Source organism: Vulpes vulpes, chromosome 10, assembly GCF_048418805.1.
Source record: "Vulpes vulpes isolate BD-2025 chromosome 10, VulVul3, whole genome shotgun sequence".
In the NCBI taxonomy this organism is placed as follows: Eukaryota; Metazoa; Chordata; class Mammalia; order Carnivora; family Canidae; genus Vulpes; species Vulpes vulpes.
Window position 1 is genome coordinate 56,849,698 of NC_132789.1, and position 15,222 is coordinate 56,864,919.

The window sequence follows — 15,222 nt, forward strand, 5'->3', positions numbered from 1 at the left end:
TTTTTGCATTCCTGCCAGCAATGAGCGATGTTTCATTTACCCCACGTTCTTGACAACATGTGGTATCTTCAACTTTGGTACCTCGGTGAGGCTTTAATTTCCTTGACTATTAATGCTACTGAGTAGCTTTGATGTGCTGACCTCTTATATGTATATCTTCACTGGTGAAATGTCAGTTTAAGCCTGTAGCCCATTTTTTTTTAAAGATTTTATTTATTTATTCTTGAGAGATAGAAGGAGAGACAGAGCCAGAGACACAGGCAGAGAGAGAGGCAGAGACACAGGCAGAGGGAGAAGCAGGCTCCATGCACCGGGAGCCCGATGTGGGACTCGATCCCGGGTCTCCAGGATCGCGCCCTGGGCCAAAGGCAGGCGCCAAACCGCTGTGCCACCCAGGGATCCCCCATTTTTTTTGAAGGACTTTATTGTTTGTTCTTTTATTGTTAAGTGGTGAGAGCTTGTCATATATTCTGGATAACTGAAGTATTTTTATTTTAGAGGTTAAAAAACTAGGAGTGTGATCTACTTCACAGCAATGTGAATGTACTTAACACTACAGAACTGCACACTTATAAAAGTGGCTAAGATGGTAAATTTTATGTTATGGGTTTTCTAACAACAATTTCTAAAAAGTATAATGGCTGAATGTCACTCTGGGAGTCAGATTGCAATGTGTGCTTTTCCAGGAAGCCATCCAAAAGCCAACTGTTAATACTCCCTCCTGCACTAGAAACAAACGTCTCCAATTCTAGTGAGGTCAGAGACCCTGTCCCTGGCACAGCTGGTGAGCCTGGGAGCCATGGAAACCTGAGGATGATGAGAGAAATTATCAGTTGGGAAGTTCTTGGCGAAAGGCATGCCTGGACAGCCAAGATTATTGGTGTAAGCAGCGTGTGACACACAGAACTCTTGGTGGGAGGCACCATGAGTTATCCAAATCCTCTGCTTTCAAGAAGTCCACTTCTAGCTGGATTGACAAGACATAGAAAACGAACAGTACCAAGATGCACAAAATCTGTGCTCAATGAATTTTGCCAATAATAGGCATTCTCAAAATACAAAGTGGCAATAGAAGGCCCAACAGGCTTTGCAGAGACTCTAAAAGTGGACGTGTTTGGGAAGAAGTGTCTAGAACAAAGTTTGCTGGGACTCAGGGAGATCTTACTAAGTGCCAGGTGCTGCACCTGAGAAAAGTATTGCCTACTACACAGGGTTCTCAGGATGACTCAGGGATATGTGAAGTTCCTTCGGTCTGGCACCAGCTAAACACCCTCAGAAGCGAGCTGTTATTTTATCACTTCTTACCACCCCATAACGTGTATCTTATCATCACCACTTCTTTAACTTATTATTTTGAACTAATTTTAGACTCCCATGAAAGTCACAAAAATATTACAGATTTTCTCATATCCCTTGCCCTGCTTCCCCTAACATCAACAGTTTACACAACTGCTGTATGATTATCAAAAACAGGAAATGAACACTGATGCAATATCATTAGCTGAAAAATAGGCCTTCTTCAAGTGTCACTGTTTTTCTGGCCCGGGATCAACCCGGGATCCCACATCGTATTTCACTGTCATGTCTCCTTGGTCTCCTGTGGCTGTTCCTCAGTCTTGCCCATCTCCCAGGACCTTGACACTTTTGAAGAGTGCTTGTCATTTTGTGGAATGTCCCTTGGTTTGGGCTTGTCTGCTGTTTTCTCATGATTAGAATGAGCTCACATATTTGGAGCAAACATGCAAGGGAAATGCTGCCGTGTTTCTTCTCAGTGCATCAGATTTGTTATTGCCTCGGTGTCCAAGGTGAGGATGCTGAGGCTCACTGGAGGGTACACAGCTGGTGAGTGGCAAGACTCAGATGTAAAAATGGGAGCTTGGTTTTGACTCTGTCACTGGCTGCCTCTGTACAGGGCGAGGCTGGGAGATGTTTGGAAATGGATTTTGTGAAAGCCAGAGTGGAAGGCTTTTGGATGCCGAACACATGAGTTGGGGCTCTGTTCGCAGAGATTGGGTAACTATGAAAAGATCTTTAGCAAGGCAGTGAGATGTCAAAAGCAATGTCTGGGGGAGATTAACCTGACCGCAGTATAAAACATGGATTGGGAAAGGGCAGGGCTAGTGACAGGTGAATCAGGAAGCCTGTATCCAGGGGGATAGCCCAAACACAGGTGAGAAAGGTCCACAGGTTTTCTCCAGGTGTGGCCCAAGAAGCAGTCACATGAGAACCATCACTGGGCTCCTTAATTTTATTTTATTATTTGTTAAAAAAAAAATCATTTAGTAGCTCACAGTTCTGAATGTCAGAAGTCTGGGAGGGTTTAGCTGGGTTCATTGTTTAGGGTCTCACAAGGCTACAACCCAAGATGTTGGCCAGGCTGAGATCTTATCTGGACGCTCGGAGGGAGAGAGAATCCACTTCCACATTCATTCAGATTGTTGGCAGGATGCAGTTCCTTATGGTTGGGGCGCTGAGGTCCCTGTTTCATTGCTGGCTGTCAGCTGAGGGGTACTGGGCTTTTCTAAAAGGTAGATACTTGGGCCACGCAAGAGACCTTGGTTGAACCAGAATCTCTGAGTATGGGCCCTAGTAATTGCATTTTAAACATGCTCTCCAGGTAATTCTTACACACATTAAATGATTTAAATAATTACAAATATAAAAAACAAGATTAGCTAAATCAAGGGTCAGCAGACTTTTCTGTAAAAGGGCAGACAGTGAATACTGGAGGCTTTTCAAGGCCATACAGTCTCCGTCACCTACAACCAGCTACATAATTTGGGGGGCCCAGTAAAAAAGGAAAATGCAGAGTCCTTTGTTCAAAAATTATTAGTGACTTCAAGATGGCCATAGCAGAGCTTTCAACCACGCTCAGGACCCTGCTAAGGCACAGGCTGCGCACTAGCCCCGTCTCTAGCAAGTCCAATGCTACAACTATTTGTCGCCGCCATCGGTATGCAGCAGCAGCAGCTGTAGACAAGTACGTGAACGGGCAGGTGGTGGCAGGATCTGCTCAAGGGCTGTCGTCTGCCCACCACTGCGAAAAGATGATCTGTTAGCCCCAAGGCCTGCTCTCTGATGTTCAGATAGCCAGTGAGGAGCTAAATAAATAAATACACAAACAAATAAATAAATAAATAAAATTTTTAAAAAGCAGAATAAAATGAAGCTGCATATTTACTGAATAAGCACCATTTCATCCAGGGGTTAGTGTAGCTGGGGAACTCCTCACATGAATCCGATTTGCACTGATAGTTTCATGTAAGGCAAGGCAATGACCAGGTTGCTCTGAAGAGAGAAAGGGAGGGGGGCGCCTCGATACCGAAGAACTTCCTGCAGTTCAGGATTTCTCAGGTGTAAGCCTCGTTCCTGGCTTATCTGTCATCTGCGTACCATAATTCAGTGAAAATCGATTTCAAAGGCTTCTGTGATCTGTTAAATTCTACAAGATTATCAAAAAAAAAAAAAAAAAAAAGCAAAGACTTTTTTTGTGTTGGAGCCAGAAACCCGATTATGGCAATACAGGCTTTTCTATCAAAATCACCCAGGGACGATTTAGAATTCAATTGAAATTGGAAAAGGAAATAGCAAAAAAAAAAAAAAAAAAAAAAAAAAGGAAAAGGAAATAGCAACTTCCAACTGGAAATACCTAATTAGCCCTTTCCTGATGCAGCAGCCGGACCTCAGCGTCGCAGGTGTCCCGCGGTGCCTGACTTCATATCACGTCTCCTACCTCGTGTCATTTCAGGCCCTCGGCTCTCTCCCCACTAATAAAATTAGAACAATTTTTCAAAACCAAGGTGGTATATTTAAAAGTGCTAACATTTATAAAAAGGCCTACCGCTCGGCCCCACGGGAGGTGCTCAAAACATGTTTGCTACACTCTATTGATAAAATTATACAAAACTCAGCATTAAAAGAAAAAACAGTGTTAATTCATCAGAGGAGGGCAAAAAAAAAAAAAAAAAGGCTGGCATTTTTTCCGGTCTTAATTGTTCTGGTGCCCGTGGCCATGACTGTTTGAGGAAAACATATGCTGCACAGCTGCAAATGTAAACCTGATTACCTCTAAATTAATAACATGTAGGAGGCAGCACTTGCAGCTGTGAGAGTGAGGGAGCCCACGAGAACCCCAGTGCAATACAATCTCCCTAACATTTGTAACGTTTGCTTTCTTATAAATAGCTTTAAAGAATTATAATAGAAATCTCCAGAAGAGGGGAGAAGCCCAACAAAGGCAATAAAGCTTGCCACTGCCCTTTCCTTGCTCTTGACCAGCCACTTGGAATACTTCTTCTCTGAGGCCCAGTTGGTTTTCTTGCTTGAGCTGCTGGCTCTGAGGATCTCCCCATACCCAAGGGGATCCCCAGGGAAAGACTACAAGCACCTTTCAGAGGTCGGGGAGCTGGCTCTTCCAGTCTTTACACCTCATGTCAAACACAGGAGCCGGGCACAAAAACATCACAGCTGTGCATTTCTGCTTCAGGTGTATTTTTCCAGAGCAAAACTCATGTGCCATGTGTTGGGGGCCCGGGGGAGCAGGGGTAGGAAAACTTTGGGCAAAGCACATGTTTACTTCCACAGAAGGCAGCATTTTTTCCAGCATGCACTAAAGGGGAATCAAAAGAAAAAAGTTTGTAGGTAACTCAGAGTCTGAACAATCCTGGGCTTGGCCTGCAGGAAGGCTAGCATCTAAGTCAGGGGGACCCCTTGGTAAACTCATCAGTAAGACCTTTGCTACGTTCAGGTTCAAGTAATCTTGACGTGCACCCTCCTGTGCAAGAACCTTCAAGGGTCTGAAAAACCGACGGAGTCCTCAGGCTTAACCTGGAAGCTTTAACTCCGTTTTTATTGGAGAAGCCAGAAGTGTTCTTATGAATGCAGGGAGTGCTGCATCCTGGTTTGATAGAGACTCTAAATGGGATGGAAGGAAGGAGAGGAGAGGGCAACCCCTGAGTGTGAGCACATGATCTCACCTCTCCGCTCATCCAGCAAACGGGTGAGCTCACCTCTAGGGTCGTCGTGAAGGTGATTACAAGAGCGCTGGGCATCTGCTAGGCCCCAGGTGCTGGCTGCCTCTGGATCTGGAGCAAAGGTAGGGGAGTCTGGTGGGTGGGACAGGAGTCTGCGTGGGGCGCCAAAGAGCCAGGCCATGGGCCGGAGAGCTCGTGCTGGGTGTGCCAGGGGCTTCAGGGCCTGTGGAGGCCCTAGGACCCCCCTTGGTGTTCAGCCCGTGGGGCAGCGGGGCCCAGGGCTCCTCACCACGGAGACCCAGCTCTGGGCTTGGGAATACCACGGGCCCGGGCTCCCATGGAGCCAGGTGTGGCCACGGGGGTGGGACCCGGCCCAGGTGGCTTCAAGACCCCGGCCGCAGAAACCTGCTGCACGTCCCCCTGGGCCCTCAGAGCCCTGCCTCCAACCTCCATACAGCCCGGAGCGTCACAGGGGGGAGAAAACTCCTTGTGCTAATCCTTCTGGGTCTTTTTGTTACCACAGTTTAAAATTATAATCCTAGTTAATCTAGTTAGAAAGCTGCATGATACAAGCAGTGTTTTAACAAAACGATGCACCTGGGATTAAAGAACAAATAATAAAATGAGACCTACCACTTACTGAGTACCGGCAAGGGCTTTGCATGATGCTGATCATCATCGTGACACTGATTATGTGCCAATACATGCTCCGAGCGCTTCGTATACGTGGTAGCTATTAACCACTTGTAATTCTCTGGACTCTCTCAGGCGGATACTACGCTTATCCACATCATCCACATCATCCACATCTCACAGATGGATCAACTGAGGCATGAAGAAGTATTGGACCAACTTGCCCAAGATCACGTGACCGTACGTAAGATCTCATCCGGCTCTTTCAGTGACTGACTCTGTGAGACAGGTTTTACCTTCTCCGTTGCGCAGGTGAGAAACTGAGACTGAAAAGACCAAGGTAGGTCTGAGGACACACTGCCAGGAACTGGAGATGCTGTGCTTGGCCCCGGAGAACTTCTGGAGCCTGTGCGTACACTGTCTCCTCCAGAGTCAGGAAATCAGCTTGGCATCCTCCGGAGACCCGAAGAGGCTGGAGGGAAGACTTTACTTACCCCTTCTTGTCAGAGCCAATTAGTCAGTGGCTTAATCTACCTCTTCATCTTTCATTGGACTTGGCACTGCTTTACAGTAAATTAAGGAACAAGCTGGAATTTCACCAGCCTGGGCGCATCCCACCCACGTTAGGCTCTCCGCGAGGTCCTGAGGGGTCCTGAGGCTTCTTCTCAGCTTTCTTCCAGGGGAATGGCTGTGATTGAGACAGGGGCGCTCCCCCCCCCCCCCCCCCCCCCGCAGCAGATGACAGCGATGGGTTGATTAACAAATCGTTAAAAACTACTTTATGGTAAGTTGGTAGGGTTTTTTTTTTATTCGAAGGAAATTGATGCCAACACCACAGAAGGATATTATATAGAGCCCAGCGGGATGAAAGTGTACCCCGGGGGCTGCCCTTCTGTGGTGACCTGACACCATACAGGGCCCACTGGGAGGTTTGTCTTCCGCTCTGGCCTCTTCGACAGCTACCACTGTCCACCCCTCTCCACACCCCTTGGACTATATTCAAATCAGATGGATTCGAGTCAGTCATTTAAAGTCACACTGAGGGGATCCCTGGGTGGCTCAGTGGTTTAGCGCCTGCCTTTGACCCAGGTCATGATCCTGGGGTCCTGGGATCGAGTCCCGCGTCGGGCTCCCTGTGTGGAGCCTGCTTCTCACTCTGCCTCTCTCTCTCTCTCTCTCATGGATAAATAAATAAAATCTTAAAAAAGTAAAAATAAAGTCACACTGATTATATACACAGTAACCTGAATGCATTTCAACCCATTACTTCAACAGCATTTGTATTTTATAAGGTGTTTATGTCTAATTTGGGGGCAAAATCTATGGTTTGCTATTAACTGAATTTCATGTTCTCTCCTGACAGAGAACTAATTATCTGCAAAGCCTCTGCCAGATGCCTCCAGGGACATACATATCTACCTACCTACCTACCTCCCTACCTATCTGTCTATCCAACCATCTATTTATCAGTGAGTTTACTTGGAGCAGAACATTGACTTATGTCTCACTCAAGTTTTAACACAGACCTCATCTAAGTTCCTGGCAAGTAGGAAATAGTCAATAAATATTTGTTAAATTAATGAAATATTGAATAATCATTTTTCAACATTTATTTAACATGTATTGAACGAGTAAGTGAAAGGTGGAGAGATGATAGACTAGAATCACATCCCAGTGGTTTTTTATTTCTCAAGTAGTCTCAAACACACACACACACACACAATTTGTGTTCAAATATACATAGACACCACATACATACACACCATCACCACCACCATCCACACCCAGTTTCCCAAGGATTGGCTCAGAAATAGCTAGAAGGGACTACTGCTTGGGATAAGTGGTGACAAAAGCCACCGGCCCTTGTCAGTAAGCCCTTCAGAGGCAGCCAGAATAGAGATCCTCCCATCGCTGCCTTTGCTGGTAGGAGCAGAGCAGGGCTCCTTCCATCCCCCTGGGCCTCATATCCACCCAACCCAACTGTTGCTCAAGACTCTCAGGCACAGATTATGTGCCTTCACTGCACTTAAATTCCCTCCAGTTAGTATTGAAATTCTTGCTAGCCCTTGCTTCCGCCGTCCTAAGCTAAATGCTCGTGCCATCTCTCTTGCCCTACCTCTGGTCATGAAGTCTCTAACAAGGTGCTGTGAAAAACTACTGCTGTGGTGTCCCTCACAATGAACCTGATGATATCCTCCATCGATAAAAACAGCACAAGTGGCAGGTGGTACATTTTAAGGCTTTACTAGGTGCTAAGGCTTTATATGCACTTCCTCACTGAATCCTCCTAACAGATCTTTGAGGTAGGCATTACTATGACTACTACTACTACTATTTTCATTTTCCCTTTTTTATAGATGAGAAACTGAGTTATAGAGGCATGAAATTGCCCAGGATCACATAATGGAGGAGCTGGGACTGGAATCTATGAACTCTAACAACAAAGTAAACATTCTTACTGCCGATATACCAGTTATTTTGAACGTGCCATTCATCTGGGATGCCAGAGTGAATATTGGACACATCCTGGTTTGAATCCTGATGGTGCCACACTGTGTTTTGGGTAAGTTCCTTGACCTCCCTGTTTCCTCATCTGTACAGTTCAGATAACAATAACTAATTTACAGTTTATTGTGGGAATCAAAAGAGGTCTGAGACATGAAGCATCTTACAATAGAGTCTGGCATCAAGATTCTAGTCTGGATCAGTAACTATTTCCTTCATTTTTCCCACCCCACTGATTGTAGCCCTCATCCAATGACTACATGTCAGAGAAAAATGTATTAAACCCTGGATGTGTGTACCCAGAAAGTAGATCACCTCAACCTGCTAGACAGAGTGAATGACTTAAGAACAAAAACAAATGCTTCTGTCACAGGGGAAGCACAGGGCAAATAGTCTTTACCAGACACCTGCAGGAAAGCAGAGATGGAGCCATGTGTTTGCCCTGCACAGACATAGCCCGCCCTGCTGGTTACCCACACCCCATTTGGAGATTTTCGTTTAGCTGGGCACCTTGCACATCTCAACTAGAGTGAGGCAGTCAGTGTGAGAATCATCAAAGCTGGGGCGCCGGGTGGCTCAGTGGCTGAACATCTGCCTTCAGCCCAGGTCATGACCCCGGGGTCCCAGGATCGAGTCCCACGTTGGGCTCCCTGCATGGAGCCTGCTTCTCCCTCTGCCTGTGTCTCTGCCTCTCTCTCTCTGTGTGTCTCTCATGAATAAATAAATAAAATCTTAAAAAAAAAAAAGAATCATCAAAGCTATTGACTCCTGACAAACAAAATATATTAGCACATGATGTATCACAAGCTAATGATTTTAGATTCTTTACAGACATGGTCTAGAACAGCAAATGTTTCCTGTCCAGTTATTAAAGAGCCCAGAAATTTTGGATAAGTGTAAAGTGGCATAAAAGAGTTGTGTCTGTATAGAGGTAGAGTCAAGGAAGATTATGTCAGATAGTAAAATAATTAAAACAGTTGATACCTACTATTTAGGTTTCAATTAATTGACTGTTTACCTAAAAGTAGAGTTTTTTTGGGGGGGGGATAGATTCTTTCATTTACCCTTTTACTTTTAGGTTTTTAATCTAGCCCTATAGAGCCAACTGTTCCAATTCTTTTTTTTTTTTTTTTTAACTGTTCCAATTCTTAATGTCATGTAGAAATTTAGAACCAGGATTAACTCTTGGTGAAATACGGTATCGTTTCTTGGCACAAATACAGATCACCTGTGAAATAGGAGTGAATTTCAAGCAAACAGAAATGCCACTCTATTCAATGTCCCCTTTCTGGCTGAGATTCTTATTTAGCTAAACTGATATATAGCAGCATGCCACAAGAATCATAGTTTGAAAAACAAAAAGTTGTGTAATGGAAGGGTGATAACAAAATGTGTGTTTTTACAATATTTAATCCAATACCCAGCATATGGTGAGCACTCACTGACCAGTCACTACCTTATGATACTTGTGGAAGTGCTAGAAGGGTAAGAACGATAGCAATATTTGTCTCCTGTCTGCCAAGCGCTAAAACACATGTATTTGTAATTTCAAAATGAGACCTATCCAGGGATCGGGAATTCACAAATGAGATCCAGTAACCTGACCTTCTCTGCCATCATTCTTCTTCCCAACTCCAGGCAAATCTGGCTGAAAGATGGAGCCCACTGGGGAGGTGTGTTTGGGGGGCTGGAGGTGGGCCTTGGACGTGGCCATGGATAATAGACGCATGTGTTGGCATGGCTGAAGTCAGAATGCCCTGGCATAAGGGGTGCAGTGAGTTGGCACGAGCTAGGAGGCATTGTTTTTGTTTGCTGAGTAGCAGAGTAGCTGATGTTCACGTATCCAAATCGCTCCCCTTTGAAGCTCTTCCGCTGTGTTTATGCCCCGGCCATTAGCCAACAGGGACTCTGGGGTAGAGTGTTCTGGGAATACTTGCTGTCAGGTTTTTCCCAGCCTCTCTCTGGAATGCCTCTGCAATCCACTCTGTATCTCTGGGGGTGGTCCAATGCGCCCAGAGGGTTTCTGCCCTGTATTACTCAAAAGGATTCCCAGCACTCAGCCTCAAAAATAGCTCAGGGCCTAATAAGACCTCATTGAAATAGTCTCTGTTTTTGCTTAAAAGTGCAAGTCTGGCCTGGTCTCTGCAAGTCATCCATAAAGAATGATTTTGCTACTTTTTAAGTTATATGTCACTGTAGGGTATTAATTTATATGCTTATTTTGGAAACTGTGAAATGGGACAGGCCACCAGGATTCCTCCTCTGTGTGGGGAAGCCCTGAGCCTCCCACAAAAAAAAAAAAAAAAAACAAAACAGAAAAGGGAGTTCAGTCTTGATAGTCAGACACCTGGTAGACTGGGATTAACACACCTGAGCAAAAGCTGCCTTGATTTCCTTGACGAGCAGTGGGGAGGTAAGAAAGATGAACTGATTATTGGGGAGCACCCAGGAGGAAGGCAGCAAATGGCAGGTCCTGCGCAGGGACCTCTGCTGATGGACACTTTTCAATATCACACAAGCTAGGGTCACAAAGGACAGCTGACCGGGCCGGGGAGGCCGCCCAAAGTTCCTCAGCCGATGACGGTATACGTTGAAAAAGCTGGACTCAACTCCAGGATCCCAAAGGCCCTGTGGTCACCGGAGGGACAAACCAAGACCGCTGTGACAGAGGACATGCCAACAGTCGTGCTGACAACAGCTCTGACTACACAGTCAATACCCAGCCCCCAGCAGGCGGTCTCAACCTTCTAGGGAAAACAGTGAGGAGGAAAGGGTGGGTGAGCGGGGGTCAAGCCAACACCATCAGCAGTGCTGCCCATGCATTATCTCTGTGGCCCGGGGCCTGGGGACACTTGGATTCCTTGACAATAGCATAATCCTAATGGACACTGGGTTAGTGTCCCTTCCCCACAGCTGCTGACCCCCACCTGGGGGTTCCCAGAAGGCCTCACCCTTTCCTCTGTCATCTGTGATTCTGAGCCTGCCCTGAACCCCAGTGCCCTCGCCAGCCTCTTTCCTGCGCTGGTGATGCGCTATCATGTACTTGTCTGCGCAAGCTCGCACAGGGGATCAGGGGCTGCTCCTTTCCTGGGATCCCGACTCTCTCAGGCCGATGCAGTCCACTTCTAGAAAGTGCTATCAGCCCCCATGTTAAGTGATCAGATGTGCACTGGGAGCAGATCCCATGGAAGGGAGCAGGCAGGGGAGGCCTGGCCTGTGGGCAGGGGTCTGAAAGCAAAGTCCCGGGCCACGTGGTGGGCTGACTGCACAGGTGTCAAGGGCAGGGGCCACGGAGGAAGGGCCGGGCCGCAGGCAGACCAGGCCGGGGGTGTGTGTGGCGGGGGGAGTCCGCTGCTGCCAGCATCACACTTGCTGTTGAAGGCACGGATGGAATCAGGTAGTTTTCTCCTCGTAAGGGCTGGAGCTTGCCTCTGCACTCGGAACCTCTCCCCTTCCCACTTCCTGGAGAAGTCTGTCCTGCTGCTTCCGTGTGTGGCCTGGCTAACGTGCACACTTCTTAGGAGGCTAGGAATCCTAGGAAAATGCCTTCCACATACTCCAACTTCCCCCTAGTGGGAGACAGAGGGGGGCCCCGAGGACAAGGAGGTGCCTCTTCCACACCTGAAGAGCAAACCTGGATTCCTCGGCTTTTCCTGAGCCTTTGTTCACCCCTCTGGCTGGACAGTCCCCTGCCGAGCCGTCCCATTCACCATGATTTACGTGTCTTTCTCGGATAAGGCCAAGGGTTCAGTCTTGGCAAGGTACGGGGTTGGGGGGCAGGGCGGGGGGTCTCTGGGATGACAAGATGTTCCCATTAATTCCCCAGGAAGTCATCCTGTCATGCAGTTGGGAGACAAGGCTTCCATTCCATTCCTTATAAAGGCATGCATGTATTGTTTTAAATAGATGCTAAATGAAACTAGTCTTTATGTTTTTCCCCTTGACCCACAACCCCATCAGTCCATAAATAAAATAATAACTTCAAAGCTCACAGAGCACTTAGCAGGGTGGTCTGGGAAGAGAATCTGCAGGCTATGTGATGGCCTCTGGCACCACACTCTTCTCTGGAAAGTCATACTGGCATCACAGCTGCACTCTGCCAAGGCCCTCTCTCCCCCGCCCCCAAAAAAGGTGATCCCAGCTGTGCTTGGTACCCCCATCCCCCCAGTGCTGCTAAGTAGGAAGGGCTGGAAGTCAGCCTCCCGTTGTGGAAGGAACAGGGCCTCTGGAGTCACTCAGATTCGCGTCATTGCCTTCTGATCTTGGGAACTTATGTAACTTCTCTAAGCTTCTATTTTCTTATCAGAAAAAAAGGGAGATAACAGTACCTACCTAATAGCACTACTAAGATAAAGGACGAGTTATAAAGCAAATGCTGGAAAAAAAAAATAACTACTATGATTACATTTTTAGTATTTCCTCAATCAATCATTACTGTCTCTGGTTACATTATTGAAGGTAAACACCGCTCACTAGAGGGTTCAGGCAATGGAAGATTCAGCTCACATAAATTTTCTGCCTGAATCAAGTCTTTCAGAAGTACTCATTTTCATTTCAGGCCGATATGCAGAAAATAATTCTAGATCATGTTAGAATCTAGTCTAGCTCTAGAGAATAATAGCTGGGCACTTGGGTCACGTAGTGTCCGTCTTCCATCATTCTGGTCAGCAGTTCTCATTGTGCAGCTGGGTTTTCATCAGATAGGAGCTGAAGGAGATTGAGTTGCAGGCATATTGGGCTGTCAAGACAACAACAAAAACAAAGCCCTACAAAGTAAGCATGCCTTGTTGTGGATTCCTCCTTCTTCCTAAAGGAAGGACTAGGGGAAAGCACGGAATAAAGATAGCCGGTCTTGTAGGCCGGCGGAGATTCTCACTGTCTGTGGCTCCAGTGGATTGAAGTAAAGAGGTCATGAGATGGGGATGCTCTTCAGCATAGCTCTTCTCAGATGTTTGGCCTGAAGAGACACAGGCTCCTCAGTAGGGAAAGAGGCCTTTGCTGACTGTATCTAAACTTTACTAGATGAACAGAAGAGACCATATTTTGACCTATGGGTATAGCTATAAATCCTTCCTTTCCTGTCTCTCCTAATGCAGAGATGACATAAAATCTCTCTCCCTCACCCCCCTCTTAATTGGGTATGAAATAGATATAACACATTAAGTACTAAAAACGAAGTGCTTAGTTGGGTAAATAACATAAACAGATCACATTTACTGGTCATGCACTACTCTACAAAGCATTTTCACAAATATCATTTATCTTCACCTGCGCAATAGCTCTATAGAACAGATTTATTTTACAGTATATTTTACAGGTAAGGAAACGGAAGTTTAAGAATGTGAGGCCACTCGTGCAAAGTCACACAGCTTAGAAGAAGCAGAGCTCCGAGTAGAACCCAGGTCCTCCAAATTCAAAGCTTGTACTCTTTTCAAAAAAAAAAAAAAAAAAAAAAAGGCAGTCGAGTCTAGAAATAACTAATAATTGTAAAATATTATCATCAAAAGGGAGCAGTTGAGGACATATCTTTAGGCAGAGTCATTTGCTTAGGATCACACAGCTCATTAGCAGCAAAGCCAAGTCTAGACTCCAGGATTCCTTGCACTACTCTGCTGACCCTGGAAGGAACTCCCTAAAGAATAAGAAGCTATAATCAGATAATCAACCCTAGCATGCTCCTTGTGTTGAGCATGAATGAAAATCACTCATTTCTCCTCCTGCTTTCCTGTTAGGGTCTCGTCATGGAACCTATAAATGTTGGTGGACATGAGGTCTCTAAAAGGGCTGGCTGCTGTAAAACCACCAAGCCCCCTGATGCCTCTGAGAACTGTGGATCTTTCTTGTACCTCTCCTATGTCAAGATGACTCTGACACCAAGGCATGAAAGTGACTACATCTTTCTGTTTTAAAGATCAGTTGCATTCTAGTTAAATTGTCCAAATGTAAAAAAAGAACCCACTGAACATCATCACAGCACTACCGTATTTGAAAGGAGCATGTAAGACGTTCGTAAGAATCGTGACTATACGTAGAAGATGATACGCTGATGTTTCTAAGCAGGCCCCCGTGTCTGTGGCGGGTGCGCCTTGGCTCTCCACCCCTTGCACAGGCATGGCTTGCCGGAGATTAAGCACAAAGGCAACAGAGTTAGATGCTTGGATGACAATCCTGGTCTCACCGTTTGCTGCCGAGTGTCTTCAACTCCTAATCCTCAATTTCTCAACTGCTACCTGGAGGGTGGTAAGAACCATGCCTGAGACTGCTAGCTCTCTTCCCCAAAAGCATTCTTGCTCTTCTTTGCTGACGGAGCCCTGATTTTAGTGGGGATGGCAGCGGGCATTGCTGAAGGGATATGTTTCTGGACTTCCTTGCGACTTCGGATGGAAAACAAGATGTAAGTGAAAGTCATTGTATGGGAATCCCAAAACTTCTCTAAAAACAAATAGTTATCTGGAAAGTGTTTCTTTTTTGATCGGCTCCCAATTTCTCTTTCTTCTTGTCTAGAACTTAGCTAATGTGTCTGGAACTTCAGCAACCATCTTGGATCCTGAGGACGTAATCCCTATACCAACTGGCTGGTGGAAGAGAAGGATAAAAGGAGCCTGGTTCCATGATGAGCAAGAAGCTACTACAGGAGCCCTAAACTGCCCACCTCCGGACTTCTCGTGCATAAAGGAGAAGGAAAGCTGTATCTTAATATGCTTTTTTGGAGCTACTTCCGAAATACTGTCAAACCTAATGCTGATTGAAGTACCTACATCAAAGATTGCTAACTACTAAGGTAATTCCCATAAAACACATAGCGTAGAGCCTGGCACTTAGTAATCAGCCAATAAACGCTAGTTGCTGCTATTGCTATTACTAGTACTCTATTAACTACGATTAGAACTAGACCAGCAATAGTATCCTGTCCGATCTCCCCCGGGCTCCAGAGGCAGGTTTCTTGAGAGCAGACTTTATATTTTATTCCTATTTGTATCCCTCAGAGGCCTGCTGCGTTAATTTTCTGAGTCGAATCAGGTTCATCAATCACTGATAACAAAACCTGGAGAAATCGTTCCAATTTTTATATAGGTGTCTGGACTCCTTAATTCTTGTTTTAAAGCATGTG